The 20,000-nt window shown below is 60.9% G+C and overlaps 2 non-coding genes across 2 annotated transcripts; both read left to right on the forward strand.

Moving 5' to 3' along the window:
- Positions 1–12,253: 12,253 nt before the first annotated feature.
- On the forward strand, positions 12,254–12,372 carry LOC131869468 (5S ribosomal RNA). Its single transcript, XR_009367851.1, has one exon. It is a non-coding gene; the product is annotated as a 5S ribosomal RNA (ribosomal RNA).
- A 6,441-nt stretch (positions 12,373–18,813) lies between these two features.
- Positions 18,814–18,932, forward strand: LOC131869467 (5S ribosomal RNA). The gene has a single exon (XR_009367850.1). It is a non-coding gene; the product is annotated as a 5S ribosomal RNA (ribosomal RNA).
- Positions 18,933–20,000: the final 1,068 nt, after the last annotated feature.

The following is a 20,000-nucleotide window of genomic DNA, read 5'->3' on the forward strand; positions in this document are numbered from 1 at the left end:
GCTGTGAGGAGAGGAGGGATGCAGCCAAGAAAGCAATCAGGGCTCGAGGCAAGGGATGCATCAAGGATAGCAATCATGTTGTGAGGCGAGATTCCAAAGGCTAAACGTGAGAGGCTGCAGGGTCGACTCAGAGAGGTCTATGCATGTGAGAGGCTGAAAGCAAGGTCAACTCGGAGCGGTCTATGCATCGGGCGCGCTTGGGGCGACTACCAGTGCCAACCCCTTATCCCGCGACGCGTCCGACAAAGAGAACGTTCCAAGGCGGCAGAGGAGGTTACCAGCCGAAGGATGCAGTAGCAATAACAGGTATAGTTCCGCGGCGGCCGAGAAGACTCACCGCATAGGAATCGGGATGCGAGGCGAGGGATGCGGCGGGAAGGCCCCGACGGCTAAACGGAAGAGGCTGCAGGGCCGCCTCGGAATGGTCCAAGCATCGGACGCGATTGGGACGACTACCAGTGCCAACCCCTTATCCCGCGATGCGTCCGATACACAGATAGTTCCAAGGCGGCCGAGGAGCCTCACCGCATATCAATCGGGGTGCGAGGCGAGGGATGGGGCGGGAAGGCCCCAACGGCTAGACGGAAGAGGCTTCAGGGCCACCTCGGAATGCTCCAAGCATCGGACGCGCTTGGGGCGACTACCAGTGCCAACCCCTTATCCCGCGATGCGTCCGATACACAGATGGTTCCAAGGCGGCCGAGGAGCCTCACCGCATAGCAATCGGGGGTGCGAGGCGAGGGATGGGGCGGGAAGGCCCCAACGGCTAGACGGAAGAGGCTTCAGGGCCGCCTCGGAATGGTCCAAGCATCGGACGCGCTTGGGGCGACTACCAGTGACAACCCCTCATCCCGCGATGCGTCCGATACGAAGATGGTTCCAAGGCGGCCGAGGAGCCTCACCGCATAGCAATCGGGGTGCGAGGTGGGGGATGCGGCGAGATGGCCCCAACGGCTAGACGGAAGAGGCCACAGGGCCGCGTCGGAATAGTCCAAGCATCGGACGCGCTTGGGGCGACTACCAGTGACAACCCCTTATCCCGCGATGCGTCCGATACGAAGATAGTTCCAAGGCGGCCGAGGAGCCTCACCGCATAGCAATCCGGGTGCGAGGTGGGGGATGCGGCGAGATGGCCCCAACGGCTAGACGGAAGAGGCTGCAGGGCCGCCTCGGAATAGTCCAAGCATCGGACGCGCTTGGGGCGACTACCAGTGACAACCCCTTATCCCGCGATGCTTCCGATACGAAGACAGTTCCAAGGCGGCCGAGGAGCCTCACCGCATAGCAATGGGGGTGCGAGGTGAGGGATGCGGCGAGATGGCCCCAACGGCTAGACGGAAGAGGCCACAGGGCCGCCTCGGAATAGTCCAAGCATCGGACGCGCTTGGGGCGACTACCAGTGACAACCCCTTATCCCGCGATGCATCCGATACGAAGATAGTTCCCAGGCGGCCGAGGAGCCTCACCGCATAGCAATCGGGGTGCGAGGCGAGGGATGCGGCGAGATGGCCCCAAAGGGTAGATGGAAGAGGCTGCGGGGCCGCCTCGGAATAGTCCAAGCATCGAACGCGCTTGGGGCGACTACCACTGCCAACCCCTTATCCCGCGATGCGTCCGATACACAGATAGTTCCGAGGCGGCCGAGGAGCTGGGGGATGCGGCGAGATGGCCCCAACGGCTAGACGGAAGAGGCTGCAGGGCCGCCTCGGAATAGTCCAAGCATCGGACGCGCTTGGGGCGACTACCAGTGACAACCCCTTATCCCGCGATGCGTCCGATACACAGATAGTTCCGAGGCGGCCAAGGAGCCTCACCGCATAGCAATCGTGGTGCGAGGTGGGGGATGCAGCGAGATGGCCCCAACGGCTAGACGGAAGAGGCTGCAGGGCCGCCTCGGAATGGTCCAAGCATCGGACGCGCTTGGGGCGACTACCACTGCCAACCCCTTATCCCGCGATGCGTCCGATACACAGATAGTTCCAAGGCGGCCGAGGAGCCTCACCGAATAGCAATCGGGGTGCGAGGCGAGGGATGCGGCGAGAAAGCCCCAACGGCTAGAGGGAAGAGGCTTCAGGTCCGCCTCGGAATGGTCCAAGCATCGGACGCGCTTGGGGCGACTACCAGTGACAACCCCTTATCCCGCGACGCGTCCGATACACAGATAGTTCCAAGGCGGCCGAGGAGCCTCACCGCATAGCAATCGGGGTGCGAGGCGAGGGATGCGGCGAGAAGGACCCAACGGCTAGACGGAAGAGGCTTCAGGGCCGCCTCGGAATGGTCCAAGCATCGGACGCGCTTGGGGCGACTACCAGTGACAACCCCTTATCCCGCGACGCGTCCGATACACAGATAGTTCCAAGGCGGCCGAGGAGCCTCACCGCATAGCAATCGGGGTGCGAGGCGAGGGATGCGGCGAGAAGGACCCAACGGCTAGACGGAAGAGGCTTCAGGTCCGCCTCGGAATGGTCCAAGCATCGGACGCGCTTGGGGCGACTACCAGTGACAACCCCTTATCCCGCGACGCGTCCGATACACAGATAGTTCCAAGGCGGCCGAGGAGCCTCACCGCATAGCAATCGGGGTGCGAGGCGAGGGATGCGGCGAGAAGGACCCAACGGCTAGACGGAAGAGGCTTCAGGGCCGCCTCGGAATGGTCCAAGCATCGGACGCGCTTGGGGCGACTACCAGTGACAACCCCTTATCCCGCGATGCGTCCGATACACAGATAGTTCCAAGGCGGCCGAGGAGCCTCACCGCATAGCAATCGGGGTGCGAGGCGAGGGATGCGGCGAGAAGGACCCAACGGCTAGACGGAAGAGGCTTCAGGGCCGCCTCGGAATGGTCCAAGCATCGGACGCGCTTGGGGCGACTACCAGTGACAACCCCTTATCCCGCGACGCGTCCGATACACAGATAGTTCCAAGGCGGCCGAGGAGCCTCACCGCATAGCAATCGGGGTGCGAGGCGAGGGATGCGGCAAGAAGGACCCAACGGCTAGACGGAAGAGGCTTCAGGGCCGCCTCGGAATGGTCCAAGCATCGGACGCGCTTGGGGCGACTACCAGTGACAACCCCTTATCCCGCGACGCGTCCGATACACAGATAGTTCCAAGGCGGCCGAGGAGCCTCACCGCATAGCAATCGGGGTGCGAGGCGAGGGATGCGGCGAGAAGGACCCAACGGCTAGACGGAAGAGGCTTCAGGTCCGCCTCGGAATGGTCCAAGCATCGGACGCGCTTGGGGCGACTACCAGTGACAACCCCTTATCCCGCGACGCGTCCGATACACAGATAGTTCCAAGGCGGCCGAGGAGCCTCACCGCATAGCAATCGGGGTGCGAGGCGAGGGATGCGGCGAGAAGGACCCAACGGCTAGACGGAAGAGGCTTCAGGGCCGCCTCGGAATGGTCCAAGCATCGGACGCGCTTGGGGCGACTACCAGTGACAACCCCTTATCCCGCGACGCGTCCGATACACAGATAGTTCCAAGGCGGCCGAGGAGCCTCACCGCATAGCAATCGGGGTGCGAGGCGAGGGATGCGGCGAGAAGGACCCAACGGCTAGACGGAAGAGGCTTCAGGGCCGCCTCGGAATGGTCCAAGCATCGGACGCGCTTGGGGCGACTACCAGTGACAACCCCTTATCCCGCGATGCGTCCGATACACAGATAGTTCCAAGGCGGCCGAGGAGCCTCACCGCATAGCAATCGGGGTGCGAGGCGAGGGATGCGGCGAGAAGGACCCAACGGCTAGACGGAAGAGGCTTCAGGGCCGCCTCGGAATGGTCCAAGCATCGGACGCGCTTGGGGCGACTACCAGTGACAACCCCTTATCCCGCGACGCGTCCGATACACAGATAGTTCCAAGGCGGCCGAGGAGCCTCACCGCATAGCAATCGGGGTGCGAGGCGAGGGATGCGGCGAGAAGGACCCAACGGCTAGACGGAAGAGGCTTCAGGGCCGCCTCGGAATGGTCCAAGCATCGGACGCGCTTGGGGCGACTACCAGTGACAACCCCTTATCCCGCGACGCGTCCGATACACAGATAGTTCCAAGGCGGCCGAGGAGCCTCACCGCATAGCAATCGGGGTGCGAGGCGAGGGATGCGGCGAGAAGGACCCAACGGCTAGACGGAAGAGGCTTCAGGGCCGCCTCGGAATGGTCCAAGCATCGGACGCGCTTGGGGCGACTACCAGTGACAACCCCTTATCCCGCGACGCGTCCGATACACAGATAGTTCCAAGGCGGCCGAGGAGCCTCACCGCATAGCAATCGGGGTGCGAGGCGAGGGATGCGGCGAGAAGGACCCAACGGCTAGACGGAAGAGGCTTCAGGGCCGCCTGGGAATGGTCCATGCATCGCACGCGCTTGGGGCGACTACCAGTGACAACCCCTTATCCCGCGACGCGTCCGATACACAGATAGTTCCAAGGCGGCCGAGGAGCCTCACCGCATAGCAATCGGGGTGCGAGGCGAGGGATGCGGCGAGAAGGACCCAACGGCTAGACGGAAGAGGCTTCAGGGCCGCCTCGGAATGGTCCAAGCATCGGACGCGCTTGGGGCGACTACCAGTGACAACCCCTTATCCCGCGACGCGTCCGATACACAGATAGTTCCAAGGCGGCCGAGGAGCCTCACCGCATAGCAATCGGGGTGCGAGTCGAGGGATGCGGCGAGAAGGACCCAACGGCTAGACGGAAGAGGCTTCAGGGCCGCCTCGGAATGGTCCAAGCATCGGACGCGCTTGGGGCGACTACCAGTGACAACCCCTTATCCCGCGATGCGTCTGATACACAGATAGTTCCAAGGCGGCCGAGGAGCCTCACCGCATAGCAATCGGGGTGCGAGGCAAGGGATGCGGCGAGAAGGACCCAACGGCTAGACGGAAGAGGCTTCAGGGCCGCCTCGGAATGGTCCAAGCATCGGACGCGCTTGGGGCGACTACCGTTGCCAACCCCTTATCCCGCGATGCGTCTGATACACAGATAGTTCCGAGGCGGCCGAGGAGCCTCACCGCATAGCAATCGGGTTGCGAGGCAGATTATTGGGAAGGGAACCCCCTGGGATGCGGCTCAAGCAGTGCCCAAAGGGACTGGAATGCGGAATCACATCGAGAGACCCAAATGCTATACGAGGGCTCAAATCGAATTATCGATTTGGCCACGACATGGACGCATCGGAACGACTACCTTTGCCGAACCACTCGCAATTGCATCCATACCGAAACCAATAGACATTTCCGTTAGAGCCCTCGCATAGCATTCGGGAATCTCGCATGCCCCTCTAAATCGACCAATGCTGGCGCTCAACGAAAATCCGAGCGCTACCACCGTTCGAGCGCCAGCATTGGTCGAGTTAGAGGGGCACGGGGGAGAATGCTCCAGTCAACACCTCCCCTATATAAGTTATTTGTCCGATTCTCGCACAACCGTAGTCTGCCTCGTCGAATCAAACAACGGTCCCAGATTCCGACTTCCGTTCCGTAGAGACCCAAAAGCTAGATGGAGGCTCGCAAGAAAGAGAGTCGGCGCATAGCAATCGGGTTTCTCGAACGTTTAGGGACCGAGCTCACTTGCGGATAGGGCAAAATCCGCCAAGCAACCCAAAAGCTAGACGGGGGCTCGAATCGAATCGCCTAGGCGGCCACAACAACGACGTGTTGGATCGACTACCAGTGCCAAACCATTCAGCAAGACTAGTCTGTGTCGAGGCCGGATAGAGATTCTCAGAGAGCGCCCGTATAGCATTTAGGAGACCTGCCGCGTCCCTCACACTCGACAAATGGTGGTGCACGTTTATAAATCCGAGCGATCCCAACCCTTTCAAGCACCAACATCGGTCGAGATAGAGGGGCACGGAGGGGGCTGCGTGAGACAACACAGTCCCCTATATAAGTTATTTGTCCGATTCTCACACATCCGAAGAATGGTCATCAAATCGGACAACAGCCCAAACTTCCGACTTCCGTCCCAGAAAGCCCAAGAGCTATCTAAAACGTTCATGGCCGGAACTCGATCGCGGCTATACCAGTCCGCCAAGCAACCCAAAAGCTAGACTGGAGCTCTAGTCGAATCACCTCTGTGGCCATTGCAAGGACGTGTTGGAGCGACTACCATTGCCGAACCATTCCGCAGGTCGAGTCCATACCAAGGCCGCATAGAGATTCACGATGAGCTCCTGCATAGCAATCAGGAGACTTGCCGTGTCCATCACAATCGATAAATCCTGGTGCAAGATTTTTGCATCCGAGCGCTCCAACCAGTCGAGCACCAGCATCAATCGACATAAACGGGCACGGGGGGAGGATGCTCGAGAACACTACCTCCCCTATATAAGTTATTTGTCCGATTCTCAAGCAGCCGAAGTCTGGTCATCGAATCGGGTCAAAGACCACAACTTCCGACTTTACCCACAATGCAAGTCATCGAATCGAACATCGGCCCCCGAGTCGGACTCCATGCGTATGTCAGGTCATCGGACCCAAATTCCGCCTTCCTGCGCATGGCGGGCCATCAATATCAACTCGGTCATCGGACCCAAACTCCGCCTTTCTGCGCATGGCACGCCTTCAAATCGGTCATCGGACCCAAATTCCGCCTTCCTGTGCATGGCGGGCCATCAACATCAACTCGGTCATCGGACCCAAATTCCGCCTTTCTGCGCATGGCACGCCATCAACTCGGTCATCGGACCCAAATTCCGCCTTCCTGCGCATGGCAGGTCATCGGACACAAATTCAGACCTCGCCAATATGCCTACGTATCGAATCGGTCATCGGACCCAACTTCCGACTTCATCCATACTGTAGGGTCTTTGAGGTTGGCGCGGTGCGCTCAACCCGGGGAGTCGACCCATCGAAGCATACACCTCCCCTATATAAGCTATTTGTCCGATTCCCACACCTGTGTAGTTTGCACCTCTGACCAGGACATCGACCCCAACTTCCGAACTCGACTGCAACGACGGCACCAGCGCCTTGGTGCGCACCTTGCGACGCACAGTCCCAACATTCGCCTTCCTGCACATGGCAGGTCATCGGACCCAAATTCCGACCTCGCGAGTATGCCTACATATCGAATCGGTCATCGGACACAACTTCCGACTTCATCCATACCGTAGGGTCTTTGAGGTTGGCGCGGTGCGCTCAACCCGGGGAGTCGACCCAACGAAGCATACACCTCCCCTATATAAGCTATTTGTCCGATTCCCACACCTGTGTAGTTTGCACCTCCGATCAGGACATCGACCCCAACTTCCGAACTCGCCTGCAACGACCGAACCAGCGCCTTGGTGCGCACCTTGCAACGCACAGTGCCAACATTCGCCTTCCTGCACATGGCAGGTCATCGGACCCAAATTCCGACCTCGCGAGTATGCCTACATATCGAATCGGTCATCGGACCCAACTTCCGACTTCATCCATACCGTAGGGTCTTTGAGGTTGGCGCGGTGCGCTCAACCCGGGGAGTCGACCCAACGAAGCATACACCTCCCCTATATAAGCTATTTGTCCGATTCCCACACCTGTGTAGCTTGCACCTCCGATCAGGACATCGACCCCAACTTCCGAACTCGACTAAAAAGACCGCACCAGCACCTTGGTGTGCACCTTGCAACGCACAGTGCCAACATTCGCCTTCCTGCACATGGCAGGTCATCGGACCCAAATTCCGACCTCATGAGCATACCTACTAATCGAATCGGTCATCGGACCCAACTTCCGACTTCATCCATACCGTAGGGTCTTTGAGGTTGGCGCGGTGCGCTCAACCTGGGGAGTCGACCCATCGAAGCATACACCTCCCCTATATAAGCTATTTGTCCGATTCCGACACCTGTGTAGTTTGCACCTCCGCTCAGGACATCGACCCCAACTTCCGAACTCGCCTGCAACGACCGAACCAGCGCCTTGGTGCGCACCAAAAGTGCGCACTTTTGGAGGGCACTTTTGTGCGCTCCAAAGGTGCGCACTTTTGGAGGGCACTTTTGTGCGCTCCAAAGGTGCGCACTTTTGGAGGGCACTTTTTGGAGGGCACTTTTGTGCGCTCCAAAGGTGCGCACTTTTGGAGGGCACTTTTTGGAGGGCACTTTTCTGCGCTCCAAAGGTGCGCACTTTTGGAGGGCACTTTTTGGAGGGCACTTTTCTGCGCTCCAAAGGTGCGCACTTTTGGAGGGCACTTTTTGGAGGGCACTTTTCTGCGCTCCAAAGGTGCGCACTTTTGGAGGGCACTTTTTGGAGGGCACTTTTCTGCGCTCCAAAGGTGCGCACTTTTGGAGGGCACTTTTGTGCACTCCAAAGGTGCACACTTTTGGAGGGCACTTTTTGGAGGGCACTTTTCTGCACTCCAAAGGTGCGCACTTTTGGAGGGCACTTTTTGGAGGGCACTTTTGTGCGCTCCAAAGGTGCGCACTTTTGGAGGGCACTTTTTGGAGGGCACTTTTGTGCGCTCCAAAGGTGCGCACTTTTGGAGGGCACTTTTGTGCACTCCAAAGGTGCGCACTTTTGGAGGGCACTTTTCCTGCGCTCCAAAGGTGCACACCTAGGTGAGCACCTTCGACCACACCTTGTAGCACACCAAACTCTGACTTTCGACTTCATCCGCAATGCAGGGTCTTTGAGGTTGGCGCAATGCGCACAACCAGGGGAGTCGACCCATCAAACCCAACACCTCCCCTATATAAGCTATTTGTCTGATTCTCATACATGCGTAGCCTGCAGGAGCAATTAGGACATCGACCCCAACTTTCGGCTTCTAAACGAAAACAAGGTCTTTGAGGTTGGTGTAATGCGAACAACTAGGGGAGTCAACCCATCAAACCCAACACCTCCCCTATATAAGCTATTTGTCTGATTCTCATACATGTGTAGTCTACAGGAGCAATTAGGACATCGACCCCAACTTTTGACTTCTTAACGAAAACAAGGTCTTTGAGGTTGACGTAATGCGCACAACCAGGGGAGTCGACCCATCAAACCCAACACCTCCCCTATATAAGCTATTTGTCCGATTCTCATACATGTGTAGCCTACAGGAGCCATTAGGACATTGACCCCAACTTTTGACTTCTTAACGAAAACAAGGTCTTTGAGGTTGGCGTAATGCGCACAACCAAGGGAGTTGACCCATCAAACCCAACACCTCCCCTATATAAGCTATTTGTCTGATTCTCATACATGTGTAGCCTGCAACAACGATTAGGACATCCACCCCAACTTCTGAATTCGTCTGCGTTGACCGCACCAAAGGTGCACGCCTTGGTGCTCACCAAAATCCGACTTCCGACTTCTTCTGCTATGCGGGGTCTTTGAGGTTGGCGCAGTGCGCACAACCAGGGGAGTCAACCCACCGAATGCAACACCTCCCCTATATAAGCTATTTGTCTGATTCTCATACATGCGTAGACTGCAGCAATGATTAGGACATCCACCCCAACTTTTGACTTCTTAAACAAGACAGGGTCTTTGAAGTTGGTGCAGTGCACACAACCAGGGGAGTCGACCCATCAAACGCAACACCTCCCCTATATAAAGCTATTTGTCCGATTCTCATACGTGTAGTCTGCAGCAGCGATTAGGACATCGACCCCAACTTCCGAATTCGTTTGCATTGACCGCACCAAAGGTGCACGCCTTGGTGTGCACCTTGGAGTGCACTTTGGTGCTCACCTCGGTGCACACTTTGGTGTGCACCTCGGTGTGCACCAAAGGTGCGCACCTTGGAGCGCACCAAAGGTGTACACTTTGGAGCGCACCACATAGGGTCTTTGAGAGGTTGGCGCAGTGCGCACACCAAGGTGGGTGTTGAGGTGCGTGCCGAGGTGGGTGGGTGCTAGGGTGCGCTCCATGGTGGGTGCCAGGGTGGGTGCGTGCTAGGGTGGATTCCAAAGAGGGTCATAGGGTGGGTGCCAAGGTGGGTTGGTGATATAGTGGGTTCAAAGGTGGGTACTAGGGTGGGTTCCAAGGTGGGTCACAAGTTGGGTGCCAGGATGCGTGGGTGTTAGGTTGGGTGCCAAGGTGGGCTCCTGCGTGGGTGGGTGCTAGGGTGGGTTTCAAGGTGGACGCGAGGGCGGGTGCCAAGGTGGGTAACAAGTTGGGTGTTAGGATGGGTGAGTGCTAGAGTGGGTGCCAAGGTGGGTGGGTGCTAAGGTGGATGCCAAGGTGGTTCACAGGGTGGGTGGGTTCTAGGGTGAGTTCCAAGGTGGGTCACAGGTTTAGTGCTAGGGTGCGTGTCAAGGCGGGTGTCGAGGTGCCTGGGTGCTAGGGTGTGGATGCCAATGTGGGTCATAGGGTGGGTACTAGGGTGGGCTGCAATGTGGGTGCCAAGGTGGGTAACATGCTCGGTTGGTTCTAAATTGGGTGTCAGGGTGGGTGTGCACCCACCTTGCCCGAGGTGGGTGCCAAGGTGCCAGTGTGGGTGGGTGCTAAGGTGGATGCCAAGGTGGGTGAGAAGGTGGGTGATAGGTTGAGTGGTAGGATGGGTGGGTGCCAAGATGGGTCACAGGGTGGGTGCAAGGGTGGGTAGGTGCTAGGGTTGGTGTCAGGGTGGGTGGGTGCTAGGTTGGGTTCCAAGGTGGGTGCGAGGGTGAGTGTCAAGGTGGGTCACAGGTTAGGTGCTAGGATGGGTGAGTGCTAGGGTGCAAAGGTGCCAGGGTGGGTGCTAGGATGGGTCGATGCTAGGGTGAGTGGCAAGGTGGGTCCACAAGTGTCAAGGTGGGTGCCGAGGTGGGTGCCAACTTGGGTTCCAAGGTGGGTGCCAAGTGGGCGACTGCTATGGTGGATGCCAAGGTGGGTCACGGGGTGGGTGCCAAGTTGCTAGGTTGTGTTCCAAGGTGGGTGCCAACGTGGCTGCTAGGGTGCGTGGGTTAAAGGGTGTGTCACAACGTGGGTGCCAGGATGGGTGCGCACCCACACTGGCCAAGACGGGTGCAAGGTTGGGTTCCAAGCCCGGTCACAGGCTGGGTGCTAGGATGGGTGGGTGCCAAGGTGGGCACCAGGGTGGGTGCACCCACCCTGGCCAAGGTGGGTCACGGGGTGGGTCCTAGGGTGGGTAACAGGGTGGGTACTAAGGTGCGTGCCAAGGTGGGTCATGGGGTGGGTGCCAAGGTGGGCACCAGGGTGGGTGTGCACCAACCCTAGCCAGGGTAGGTCACGGGGTGGTTGTCGGGGTGGGCGTCAAGGAGCCAAGGTGGGTGGCAAGTAGCCAAGTTGCGTGCCAAGGTGGGTGTCGGGGTGGGTGCCAAGGATCCAAGGTGGGTGCCAAGGAACCAAGGTGGGTGTCTGGGTGGGTGCCGAGGTGGGAGCCAGGGTGGGTCCCAAGGTGAGTGCAAAGGTGGGTGCCAGGGTCAAGGTGAGTGCCAATGTGGGTTCCAAGGTGCCAGGGTCAGGGTGAGTGCCAATGTGGGTTCAAAGGTGCTAAGTTGGGTGCGAGGTTGGGTGCGAGGGTGGGTGGGTGCCAAGGTGTGCTAGGTGGAAGCCCGGGTGGGTCGGCATCCCATGGGTGTCGAGTTGGGTGCCTGATGGGTGCTTCTTGTCAAGTTTTAGTCGTCGGGACTCATTTCGAGCCTTAGAGGTCGTTTCTTGTCCGGTTGCCCTGTCTTCGACCTGGGAACCCAATTTTGGTCCTCGGGTCCCATTTTTTTTTGTCTCGCATCCCACTTTTGGCCTGTGGCCTTTTCGGGGTCGATTCTCGTTTTGGGCATCAGAGCATGTTTCTTCTCCTAAAACCCAATATTTGTTTATTAAGTCTCGGAACACATTTTTGTTCTCGTGGACCCATCATGGGTCTTGGAACGCATTTGTGGTCCTTGGGTCCCATTTTGCATCCCGAAACTTGTGTTTTGGTGCTTGATCCCTATTTTGGGTGCCCACCTTGCACCAAGTGCGCACCCGGGGCAAACCGAGCGCCTTGGTGCACCGGGGCAAGATCGAGCGTGCACCCGAGGCGCCCCGAACATGCACCAAGGTGCACTCGGCCCACATGTGAGCGCAGGTCGTTGCGCCCGAGGTGGTGTGTGGGCACCGCGTTGCAGACGGGACACTGCACGCACACGACGCCCCGTCCAGGTGCACGCACGTAGGCCGGGCCGGGTGCACACCCGACGCCCTAGCAAGGTGCGCGCACCCGGGCAGGGCTCACACTTGGCGAACGGGGCGCACTTCGCGAGGGAGGGTGTGCACCTCGACGGGGGTGGGTGGCCGGGGTGGATTCGCACGTGGGTCGCGGTTTGCTAAGTACACACTGCGACAAGCTCATAACGGGTGCGATCATACCAGCGTTAGTGCACCGGATCCCATCAGAACTCCGCAGTTAAGCGCGCTTGGGCCGGAGTAGTACTAGGATGGGTGACCTCCCGGGAAGTCCCGGTGTTGCACCCTTTCTTAGTTTTTCGCCGGGCGTCGCAATGCTATTTGAATAAACCTTTTGCCCGTTTGCGTTCTCGTCGGGGCCGGGCCGGGCCGGGGTGCGCTGCCCGCACTACCGCGCGCGCGGGGGCGACACCGAGCGCGCACCCGAGGCGCCCCGAGCACACAGGCCACGGTGCAACCCGGGCGTTGTGCGCGCACCCCGGTGCGCCCGAGGTGCTGCGCGCGCACCCAGGTGAAATCGGTGTGCACCTCGGCCAGTGCGCGCTCGGTCGAGTCGCGCACGTTGGCCAAGGTGCACGGTGATGTTTCTTACTCTAAGGTTCCGCACCAGACGCCCGGGACAGGTGAGCGAAGCTGGGCGGGGCCGGGTGCGCGGCCGGGGCAGGTGCACGCAGCTGGAGAGAGCTTTGGAGCACACCAGAGGTGCGCACCTTGGAGCACACTTCGGAGCGCACCAATGATGCGCTCCATTCAAAAGTTTCCTGAAAAGGCAAAAAAAGTTGAGATTATAGAATTTCCCACTTGAGAGATTGTAAAAAAAAAAAATTTAAAATGAAGGAAACGCGGGTGCCAAGGTGTGCGCGCCCGGGTGCGCAGCCCAGCCAAGGTGTGCGCACCAAGGCGCCCACCCTGGCGAAGGTGCACGCAAGGTGCGCACCCGAGGCAAACCGGACAATTAACCCAACTTTCGACTTCGCGCGCACCTGCGCACCTTGGAGCGCACTTCGGAGCGCTCCTTGTTGCGCACCAATCTTGGGCACCTCGGAGTGCACCATGGCGCCCACCAAGGTGCGCACCCGGGGCAAACCGAGCTCCGACTTCGTGCGCACCTTGGAGCGCACGAAAGGTGCGCACCATGGCGCCCACCAAGGTGCGCAGCCCAGCCAAGGCGTGCGCATCAAGGTGCGCACCCTGGCGAAGGTGCGCACCCGGGGCAAACCGAGCTCCGACTTCGTGCGCACCTTGGAGCGCACAAAGGGTGCGCAACCCAGCCAAGGTGTGCGCACCCCGGGCAAACCGAGCTCCGAATCGTGCGCACCTTGGAGCACACTTCGGAGCCCTCCTTGGTGCGCACCGATGTTGCGCACCTCGGAGCGCACCCGGGGAAAACAATGCAATTAACCCGACTTTCGACTTCGTGGGCACCTCGGAGCGCTCTCGGGTTCGCACCTCGGAGCACACCGAGGTGCGCACCTTTGATGCGCTGCCTTCACCAATTTCCAGAAAAGGCAAGAAAACATTGAGAAGGTGTGCGCACCGAGGTGCCCACCCTGGCGAAGGTGCACGCGAGGTGCGCACCCGGGGCAAACCGGGCTCCGACTTCGTGCACGCCATGCTGCGCACCTTGGAGGGCCATGGTGTGCACCTTGGAGCACACTTCGGAGCGCTCAATGGTGCCCAACCCAGCCAAGGTGCCCACCGCGGCGAAGGTGCACGCGAGGTGCGCACCCGGGGCAAACCGGGCTCCGACTTCGTGCACGCCGCACCTTGGAGCACACTTCGGAGCGCTCCTTGGTGCGCACCAGGGCGCGCAACCCAGCCGAGGTGCCCACCCCGGCGAAGGTGCACGCGGGGTGCGCACCCGAGGCAAACCGGGCTCCGACTTCGTGCACGCCATGGTGCCCACCGCGGCGAAGGTGCACGCGAGGTGCGCACCCGGGGCAAACCGGGCTCCGACTTCGTGCACGCCGCACCTTGGAGCACACTTCGGAGCGCTCCTTGGTGCGCACCAGGGCGCGCAACCCAGCCGAGGTGCCCACCCCGGCGAAGGTGCACGCGAGGTGCGCACCCGGGGCAAACCGGGCTCCGACTTCGTGCACGCCATGGTGCCCACCGCGGCGAAGGTGCACGCGAGGTGCGCACCCGGGGCAAACCGGGCTCCGACTTCGTGCACGCCGCACCTTGGAGCACACTTCGGAGCGCTCCTTGGTGCGCACCATGGTGCCCACCAGGGCGCGCAACCCCGCCGAAGGTGCACGCGAGGTGCGCACCCGGGGCAAACCGGGCTCCGACTTCGTGCACGCCGCACCTTGGAGCACACTTCGGAGCGCTCCTTGGTGCGCACCAGGGCGCGCAACCCCGCCGAAGGTGCACGCGAGGTGCGCACCCGGGGCAAACCGGGCTCCGACTTCGTGCACGCCATGGTGCGCACCAGGGTGCCCACCGCGGCGAAGGTGCGCACCCGGGGCAAACCGGGCTCCGACTTCGTGCACGCCGCACCTTGGAGCACACTTCGGAGCGCTCCTTGGTGCGCACCAGGGCGCGCAACCCAGCCGAGGTGCCCACCCCGGCGAAGGTGCACGCGAGGTGCGCACCCGGGGCAAACCGGGCTCCGACTTCGTGCACGCCATGGTGCCCACCGCGGCGAAGGTGCACGCGAGGTGCGCACCCGGGGCAAACCGGGCTCCGACTTCGTGCACGCCGCACCTTGGAGCACACTTCGGAGCGCTCCTTGGTGCGCACCATGGTGCCCACCAGGGCGCGCAACCCCGCCGAAGGTGCACGCGAGGTGCGCACCCGGGGCAAACCGGGCTCCGACTTCGTGCACGCCGCACCTTGGAGCACACTTCGGAGCGCTCCTTGGTGCGCACCAGGGCGCGCAACCCCGCCGAAGGTGCACGCGAGGTGCGCACCCGGGGCAAACCGGGCTCCGACTTCGTGCACGCCATGGTGCGCACCAGGGTGCCCACCGCGGCGAAGGTGCGCACCCGGGGCAAACCGGGCTCCGACTTCGTGCACGCCGCACCTTGGAGCACACTTCGGAGCGCTCCTTGGTGCGCACCAGGGCGCGCAACCCAGCCGAGGTGCCCACCCCGGCGAAGGTGCACGCGAGGTGCGCACCCGGGGCAAACCGGGCTCCGACTTCGTGCACGCCATGGTGCCCACCGCGGCGAAGGTGCGCACCCGGGGCAAACCGGGCTAGGACTTCGTGCACGCCGCACCTTGGAGCACACTTTGGAGCGCTCCTTGGTGCGCACCATGGTGCCCACCAGGCCGCGCAACCCAGCCAAGGTGTGCGCACCAAGGTGCACGCGAGGTGCGCACCCGGGGCAAACCGGGGTCCGGCTTCGTGCACGCCGCACCTTGGAGCACACATCGGGGCGCTCCCGGGTTCGCACCGGCGTTGCGCACCGTGGTGGGCACCTCGGAGCGCACCGTGGTGGGCACCTCGGAGCACACCAAGGTGGGCAGCGAGGTGCGCACCTTTGATGCGATGCCTTCACTAATTTCCATAAAAGGCAAAAAAAAACGAGATTTTAAAATTTCCGTTTTGAAAGATAGTGAGAAAAAGGGAATGCTGGTGCCATCTTGAGCCCGCCCTGGTGCGCAGCCCAGCCAAGGTGTGCGCACCAAGGTGCCCACCCTGGCGAAGGTGCGCGCCCGGGCAATTAACCCAACTTCCAACTTCGCGCGCGCCAGGGTGGGAGCGCACCCAACAACCGGGCCTGGGAAGAGCCAATGCGAGAAACCCCACCAAACGCTCTGACAAAAAAAGAGGGGGCGCTCCAGTAACCCCGCTTCGGAGCGCACCCTGGGCAAACCCAGCCAGGGTGCCCACCCCGGCCAAGGTGCAGGCGAGGTGCGCACCCGGGGCAAACCGGGCTCCGACAACGTGCACGCCGCACCTTGGAGCACACTTCGTAGCGCTCCCGGGTGCGCACCTCAGAGCACACCAAGGTGGGCAGCGAGGTGCGCACCTTTGATGCGCTGCCTTCACTAATTTCCAGAAAAGGCAAAAAAAAGAGGAGATTTTAAAATTTCCGTTTTGAAAGATAGTGAAAAAAACGGAACGCGGGTGCCATCTTGAGCCCGCCCTGGTGCACAGCCCAGGTAAGGTGCCCACCCTGGCAAAGGTGCGCACCCGGGCAATTAACCCTACTTCCGACTTCGTGCGCGCCAGGGTGGCAACCGGGCCTGGGAAGAGCCAATGCGAGAAACCCCACCAAACGCTCCGACAAAAAAAGAGGCGGCGCTCCAATAACCCCGCTTCGGAGCGCAGCCGGGGCAAACCCAGCCAAGGTGCCCACCCCGACGAAGGTGCACGCGAGGTGCGCACCCGGGGCAAACCGGGCTCCGACAACGTGCACGCAGCACCTTGGAGCACACTTCGAAGCACTCCCGGGTGCCCACCGGCGTTGCGCACCGTGGTGGGCAGCGAGGTGCGCACCTTTGATGCGCTGCCTTCACTAATTTCCAGAAAAGGCAAAAAAAAATGAGATTTTAAAATTTCCGTTTTGAAAGATAGTGAAAAAAACGGAACGCGGGTGCCATCTTGAGCCCGCCCTGGTGCGCAGCCCAGGCAAGGCATGCGCACCAAGGTGCCCACCCGCGGTGCACGCCCGGGGCAAACCGGGCTCCGACTTCGTGCAGGCCGCACCTTGGAGCACACTTCGGAGCGCTCCTTGGTGCGCACCATGGTGCCCACCAGGGCGCACCCGGGGCAAACCGGGCTCCGACTTCGTGCACGCCGCACCTTGGAGCACACATCGGAGCGCTCCCAGGTTCGCACCAGCGTTGCGCACCTTTGATGCGCTGCCTTCACTAATTTCCAGAAAAGGCAAAAAAAAACGATATTTTAAAATTTCCGTTCTGAAAGATAGTGAAAAAAACGGAACGCGGGTGCCATCTTGAGCCCTTCCTGGTGCGCAGCCCAGGCAAGTTGTGCGCACCAAGGTGCCCACCCTGGCGGAGGTGCGCGCCCGGGGCAAACCGGGCTCCGACTTCGTGCACTGCATGGTGCCCACCAAGGCGCGCAACCCAGCCAAGGTGCCCACCGCAGCGAAGGTGCACGCGAGGTGCGCACCCGAGGTGCACACCCGGGGCAAACCGAGCTCCGACTTCGTGCACGCCGCACCTTGGAGCACACTTCAGAGCGCTCCTTGGTGCGCACCAGGGCGCGCAACCCAGCCAAGGTGCTCACCCCGGCGAAGGTGCACGCGAGGTGCGCACCCGGGGCAAGCCGGGCTCGGACTTCGTGCACGCCGCACCTTGGAGCACACATCGGAGCGCTCCCGGGTTCGCACCAGCATTGCGCACCTTTGATGCGCTGCCTTCACTAATTTCCAGAAAAGGCAAAAAAAAAAAAAAAACGAGATTTTAAAATTTCCGTTTTGAAAGATAGTGAAAAAAACGGAACGCGGGTGCCATCTTGAGCCCGCCCTGGTGTGCAGCCCAGGCAAGTTGTGCGCACCAAGGCACCCACCCTGGCCAAGGTGGGTCACGGGGTGGGTCCTAGGGTGGGTAACGGGGTGGGTACTAAGGTGCGTGCCAAGGTGGGTCATGGGGTGGGTGCCAAGGTGGGCACCAGGGTGGGTGTGCACCAACCCTAGCCAGGGTAGGTCACGGGGTGGTTGTCGGGGTGGGCGTCAAGGAGCCAAGGTGGGTGGCAAGTAGCCAAGTTGCGTGCCAAGGTGGGTGTCGGGGTGGGTGCCAAGGATCCAAGGTGGGTGCCAAGGAACCAAGGTGGGTGTCTGGGTGGGTGCCGAGGTGGGAGCCAGGGTGGGTCCCAAGGTGAGTGCAAAGGTGGGTGCCAGGGTCAAGGTGAGTGCCAATGTGGGTTCCAAGGTGCCAGGGTCAGGGTGAGTGCCAATGTGGGTTCAAAGGTGCTAAGTTGGGTGCGAGGTTGGGTGCGAGGGTGGGTGGGTGCCAAGGTGTGCTAGGTGGAAGCCCGGGTGGGTCGGCATCCCATGGGTGTCGAGTTGGGTGCCTGATGGGTGCTTCTTGTCAAGTTTTAGTCGTCGGGACTCATTTCGAGCCTTAGAGGTCGTTTCTTGTCCGGTTGCCCTGTCTTCGACCTGGGAACCCAATTTTGGTCCTCGGGTCCCATTTTTTTTTGTCTCGCATCCCACTTTTGGCCTGTGGCCTTTTCGGGGTCGATTCTCGTTTTGGGCATCAGAGCATGTTTCTTCTCCTAAAACCCAATATTTGTTTATTAAGTCTCGGAACACATTTTTGTTCTCGTGGACCCATCATGGGTCTTGGAACGCATTTGTGGTCCTTGGGTCCCATTTTGCATCCCGAAACTTGTGTTTTGGTGCTTGATCCCTATTTTGGGTGCCCACCTTGCACCAAGTGCGCACCCGGGGCAAACCGAGCGCCTTGGTGCACCGGGGCAAGATCGAGCGTGCACCCGAGGCGCCCCGAACATGCACCAAGGTGCACTCGGCCCACATGTGAGCGCAGGTCGTTGCGCCCGAGGTGGTGTGTGGGCACCGCGTTGCAGACGGGACACTGCACGCACACGACGCCCCGTCCAGGTGCACGCACGTAGGCCGGGCCGGGTGCACACCCGACGCCCTAGCAAGGTGCGCGCACCCGGGCAGGGCTCACACTTGGCGAACGGGGCGCACTTCGCGAGGGAGGGTGTGCACCTCGACGGGGGTGGGTGGCCGGGGTGGATTCGCACGTGGGTCGCGGTTTGCTAAGTACACACTGCGACAAGCTCATAACGGGTGCGATCATACCAGCGTTAGTGCACCGGATCCCATCAGAACTCCGCAGTTAAGCGCGCTTGGGCCGGAGTAGTACTGGGATGGGTGACCTCCCGGGAAGTCCCGGTGTTGCACCCTTTTTTAGTTTTTCGCCGGGCGTCGCAATGCTATTTGAATAAACCTTTTGCCCGTTTGCGTTCTCGTCGGGGCCGGGCCGGGCCGGGGTGCGCTGCCCGCACTACCGCGCGCGCGGGGGCGACACCGAGCGCGCACCCGAGGCGCCCCGAGCACACAGGCCACGGTGCAACCCGGGCGTTGTGCGCGCACCCCGGTGCGCCCGAGGTGCTGCGCGCGCACCCAGGTGAAATCGGTGTGCACCTCGGCCAGTGCGCGCTCGGTCGAGTCGCGCACGTTGGCCAAGGTGCACGGTGATGTTTCTTACTCTAAGGTTCCGCACCAGACGCCCGGGACAGGTGAGCGAAGCTGGGCGGGGCCGGGTGCGCGGCCGGGGCAGGTGCACGCAGCTAGAGAGAGCTTTGGAGCACACCAGAGGTGCGCACCTTGGAGCACACTTCGGAGCGCACCAATGATGCGCTCCATTCAAAAGTTTCCTGAAAAGGCAAAAAAAGTTGAGATTATAGAATTTCCCACTTGAGAGATTGTAAAAAAAAAAAATTTAAAATGAAGGAAACGCGGGTGCCAAGGTGTGCGCGCCCGGGTGCGCAGCCCAGCCAAGGTGTGCGCACCAAGGCGCCCACCCTGGCGAAGGTGCACGCAAGGTGCGCACCCGAGGCAAACCGGACAATTAACCCAACTTTCGACTTCGCGCGCACCTGCGCACCTTGGAGCGCACTTCGGAGCGCTCCTTGGTGCGCACCAATCTTGGGCACCTCGGAGTGCACCATGGCGCCCACCAAGGTGCGCACCCGGGGCAAACCGAGCTCCGACTTCGTGCGCACCTTGGAGCGCACGAAAGGTGCGCACCATGGCGCCCACCAAGGTGCGCAGCCCAGCCAAGGCGTGCGCATCAAGGTGCGCACCCTGGCGAAGGTGCGCACCCGGGGCAAACCGAGCTCCGACTTCGTGCGCACCTTGGAGCGCACAAAGGGTGCGCAACCCAGCCAAGGTGTGCGCACCCCGGGCAAACCGAGCTCCGAATCGTGCGCACCTTGGAGCACACTTCGGAGCCCTCCTTGGTGCGCACCG

Source organism: Cryptomeria japonica, unplaced genomic scaffold (assembly GCF_030272615.1).
Source record: "Cryptomeria japonica unplaced genomic scaffold, Sugi_1.0 HiC_scaffold_248, whole genome shotgun sequence".
In the NCBI taxonomy this organism is placed as follows: Eukaryota; Viridiplantae; Streptophyta; class Pinopsida; order Cupressales; family Cupressaceae; genus Cryptomeria; species Cryptomeria japonica.